The sequence below is a fragment of the Apis dorsata genome, unplaced genomic scaffold (genome assembly GCF_000469605.1).
Source record: "Apis dorsata unplaced genomic scaffold, Apis dorsata 1.3 scaffold_987, whole genome shotgun sequence".
In the NCBI taxonomy this organism is placed as follows: domain Eukaryota; kingdom Metazoa; phylum Arthropoda; class Insecta; order Hymenoptera; family Apidae; genus Apis; species Apis dorsata.
Window position 1 is genome coordinate 113,451 of NW_006264090.1, and position 5,550 is coordinate 119,000.

At 23.8% G+C, this 5,550-nt stretch overlaps 1 long non-coding RNA gene across 1 annotated transcript in view; it reads left to right on the top strand.

The window, feature by feature from the left end:
• Positions 1–4,456, top strand: part of LOC102680193 — a 5,283-nt gene extending 827 nt beyond the window's left edge. The window contains exons 2-3 of the long non-coding RNA XR_422822.2: positions 2,896–2,899; positions 4,383–4,456. This is a non-coding gene — a long non-coding RNA (uncharacterized LOC102680193). The remainder of the gene's footprint in view (positions 1–2,895; positions 2,900–4,382) is intronic.
• Positions 4,457–5,550: the final 1,094 nt, after the last annotated feature.

Sequence of the window (5,550 nt, forward strand, 5' to 3'; positions counted from 1 at the left end):
TTATATTTATTAATTATATATAAAATTTAAATAATTATAATAATCTAATTTCTCTTTTAAATTAATGATTATAATGATTTATATATTTATTATATAAATTTTATCTTAAATAATTATAATAATTTAATTTTTCTTTTAAATTTCTTTTTAAATTTTTAAAAAATTAATTCATTATTAACTTAATAAGGAAAATAATTATTTTAATCCACAAATTGATGCTTTGATTATTACAAATTTATTATGATTTTAATAAATTTTAGTAAATTCTTTTAAATTTTTTTTAACTCTTTTTTTTGTGTTCTTTAAGAAATTGAAAATTATAAGTAACTCTTTATAAGCATAAAGAGCAATTAAAGAAATATAATAAAAAGTATCAAAATGTATGTAAAAAAATATTTAGAATATAGTAATGAAATTTTGTTTGCACATTTATTTTTATATTTTTATATTTTATTTTTTTTTCAAATATTGAAAATAAAACGAAATATTTCGAAAAATATTAAAATATGATTATCTTTTATTTTTTTATATTCAAAAGACATATACACATATATATACATATGCATGTACATATTTTTTATATATGAGAAATTTTTATACATGAGAAATTTATGCAAAAAATCGTAATTGTATAAAAAAAAAGAAATTTTAATTTTTAATTGTATTTGTTCTTAAAAATAAAAATATATAAAAACATACAATTAGGATAAAAATATATTAAATAATGTATTGCATTAATATAAATATAATAATAAATAATGTAATTTTATTCTAATTTTATTTAATAATTTCCTTAATGTTCCTAGATATGTATATGTTATGCTAAATATATTATATTATATTGTATTATTATACATATAATTATAATATTATAATATATAATTTCAATATGTTATATTAATAACTGATAATATAATAAAATCAAAATTGGTAATAATAATATGATATATAATAATTATATTATTATATATCATATTAATTATATTATTATATATCATATTATTGATATGTAAAATATATCATAATATTGATATGTAATTATTATATTTATATATATATATAATATATATATAAATATAATAATTATATTTTAAATATATAAATAATATAAATTAAATATATATATATAATATTTATTATATATTAATTTAATTATTTTTGAAAAATTACATTATAAATGAAATATTATGATGTATTATTATGACATCATTATGCTATATTTATTATTTTTATCTAATATATAATAATATTCTTTTAAGTAAATAAAGATCTTTTTGATAAGAATATAATAATAACAATACTTTTAGGTATTTAAGTACATATAATTAGTCACAGAAATTCTTATATGAGTTTAACTCAATAATAACTCAATAATAATAAATTATTATTAAAATCAGCAATAATTTTGTTTTATATAAAATATTGTAAGTATTTAGAGTAAGTATATAATGAATTATATATATATGAATCAATTTTTTTTTAATTAACGGAATATTATTGGCTAATCAATCTTTAAAATTTCAGATTTATTTTTTTAAATGTAATTTCGTAATGATACGAAATAAAATTTTAAATTTTAATTTTCACGTATTAATACTTTCTTATTCTATTATAAAAAATATTTTGAATTGAAAATTTTTATTGAAATTATAATAAAAAATGAATAAATGAAATAATAATAAAAATTTGAAGATCAATATATATTTAATCTATTTCATCAAAAAATAAATTCTAATTCTATAATCTATTAAAATCAGATTAAGAATTTCTTTCTAAGATAACATGTGAAGATTTTTGTGATTGACTATAACAAAAGAGACATTTTTATTTTGATTAAGATATAAAAAAAAAATCGTTTACTATTGATACAATGATCAACATCTAACAAAAGTCAACTATCTAATTATAAGTATATACATGATATTATTAATTTTTTTTTATATTTATGTAATATAATAATAATTATGTAATAATTATGAAAGTGATGGATTAGTCCTTTTTATAATCTTTCGTTACATTTTTTTCATAAATTTAAATAATTTAATAAATAAAGTAATTTGATGACAAACAAATGAAAAATCAATAATTAGTATAATATTAGATTAAAAGATATCGAATAATTCATATAAATATTTTTAAATAATTATAATTTATTTAAATGTATTAAAAAAGAAATTAATTATTAATATTAATATTTCGTAAAACTTTGAAAAATTATCAGAAATTTTAGTTTTGATGTCGAAAAAATTCAATATATTATTACCATACTTATATTATATTATATATTAATTGGAGTGCATATACACAAATATCATTACAAAATAAACAGATAATTGACTTAATAAACAGATAAATTTTCTATCTTGAAGAAATTTATGTTTCTTTTATATTGCTCTTCTCTTATCTCTATATATAATAACAATATTTAATATATATATGTATTTTCATTTAAAAAAATAATACAAAAAAATATAATTGGATTATATTAAGCACATATATTAAATAAGCATTCGATAAAAATTTATATAAGTAAGTAAATATTAAATATATATCTTCCTTGATTGATTATTATTTATGAAATAATAATAAATAAACCGTATATAGGAATTATATTGTTATAGAATTTAAAATTCACTGAAATTTTATATGTGATTTCATTAATGAATGTTGCCAGCAACATTATTATTTCATAATTAGTAACTATTTGATACACATATTCGTTTCTCTTTGATACACGTATTTCAAATGTTTTGTAAACAAATACGCGCAATCACGTATAATCAAATATATTCATTCAGCTAAACCCGTTTTTATTATTTTTATTTATTGTTTTCCACTGCCCAGTCAACAGGTTACGGCCCAGATTACGAAAGAACAAAACAAGAAATAATTAAGTAAAGTACAATTAAATTGAAAAAGCACGTGGGTTTATTATCCGGCCTTGAGCAAACGTGAAATATAACCCTAATCGTGATGGAGTATGAAACTGTTCGTATTAATAATCTGAAAGAATTGGAAAATTGGGCCTCATGGAAATTTTAAGTGCATGTTATTTTGAAATCCTGCGGTGCATGGGAAATAGTTACAGGTAAATCAATTCTTCCTGTACTAGGAGATGATGCAGCAAATCGAGCACACATTGCCTGGACAAAACAGCTCGACAATACAGCTTAACGCATAATTGCCACATCAGTGGATGAAAATCCATTTTTGCATATTATCAATTATGAATCGGCTAAGAATATGTGAAAAAAGCTGGAATCTGTTTACGAACAAAAATCTGATACTAGTATACAGATGCTGTTGCAGCAATGGTACAATTCAGAAGAAACCGAACGATGATGTCGCTATTCACATCGTAAAAATCGAGAATCTTGCACATCGGCTACAAACTCTGGGTGAGAAAATTCCAAATCAAATGATTATTACTAAAATACTCATGACATTACCTCTGTCATTCAAATATTTTATTAGTGCGTGGGAATCAACTCAACCTAATGAAAGAACTCTCACAAATCTTATTTCAAGGCTCACCATTGAGGAAACAAGGATAGGAATCGAAAAAAGGACAGAGAACATTGCTTTTACTGTCAATAAGTACCAATACAAGAAAAATTTCAAAAAAGGCAACGTTAAACCAGGCGTATATCATTATTGCCACAAACCAGGACATTGAATCAAGGAATGTAGAAACCGAAAAGCAGCAAACGAAAAATACAAAGGAAGAAAAGAAGAGGCACTCATTGGAGCCATGTCTGCAGAATATAATTTAAAAACATCCAATCATGCATGACACATGGATTCAGGTGCGACTGAGTACATGTCAAATCGTCGCGAATTGTTTTTGTCGTATAAAAAATTTGACACAATAGAGAATATTAAGATAGGCGATGAAAAATATATTCAAGCAATTGGATCAGGAAATATTGACATTCTTGCTTTTAATGGAAAAGAATGCGTGTGAAAGTATCTCAGTAATGTTTTTCACGTATCAGAACTGAATATAATGTATTTCATGTACCAGAAATATTGTTGTAGTGGGAGAAAAAAAAATAAGTTATTCGTAATGAAATTTAAAGTCATTACAGACGAACATCAGACAAATATAGCAGTGTGCAATTCTCTTTTCTCCTGGCACAAACGAATGGCTCATCAGAATGTGGATCAGGTGAAGAAAATTCTAAAATCCGAGAACATCATTTTTAAAGATCAGAAATTTTCTTGCGAAGATTGCATTTTAGGAAAAATGCACAGACTACTATTCCTAAAAAGCGAACGCATTGGAAAACTCATGCAGATCTTTCAGATCCAATGCAAGAAAATTCGCTTGGAGGAGCTCGATATTTCTTAATGTTGAAAGATGACTATAGTCACTGAAGAAGTTTATATTTTATCAAAAATAAATCAGAGACATCACAATGTCTAGAGGATTTCTTCAAGAAGACTGATAGCATTTATCATAAGAAAAAGAAATCAAGATCTTCAGATCAAATAATGGTCTTGAGTTCGTCAATAAAGAAAGTGAAGAACTAACACGTCGATATAGCATTACGCATCAGAAAACAGTACCATTTACTCCGGAACAGAACGGTTGCGCCGAACAGAACTATAGTTGACTTAGCGAAAATGTCGTTACATGCAGGAAAATTTATTTTTTTGTTAATGAAAATGTGAGCTGAAGCAGTTAATTACACTGTTTATACTTTAAATAGAACCAGTGGGGAGAAAGGAGTAACACCTATTGAACTATGGCTCAAGAAGAGACCGAACATTTCAAATCTCAGAACCTTAAAGAGGAGAAGAAGTATACTTTCATATCCTTAAAGAGAAGAGACGAAAATGGGATGTCAAAGCCGAAAAAAACATTTTCATCGGATATGATGAAAACACAAAAAGATTTCGGATTTGGCTTTCTGAAAGAGGACAAGTTAAAATACATAGGGATGTAAGATTCACAGATCAATTTTACGAAATTAATTCAAATGAAAAATGGGAATCAGAGTCAAATATTATAATCTTTGAACATCACAAAGATGACACAATAAATGTCGAATCAAAAACCGTTATTCAGTCGGAAAACAACGAACAAGTAAATTCAGATAAAGAATCAAACGATCCAGAAGATAAAAATCAATATAAACAAGACCGACGTTTGAGAGACAGAAATAAAATACGCCGAACAGACAGACTCACATATGGAAATATTGTGATCACAAAACTATGAACCGGAAAACTACGATGACGCGATCACATATAACAACACAATCAAATGGAAAGAAGCCATGGATGACGAAATTGATTCTTTGAGAAAAACTCAAACATAGACATTAGTAAATCCGCCATCAGACCATCAAGTCATAGATAATCAATGAACTTATAAATTGAAAATGAATAGCGATGGAAATATACAACGATTCAAGGCAAGACTCGTTGCTAGAGGTTTTAAACAAACTGCTGGAATTGATTATCATGAAACGTTTAGTCCTATAGCTAGATTCGATTCAATAAGAACTATATTATCTATTACAGCTTCGAACAAAATGTATTTAC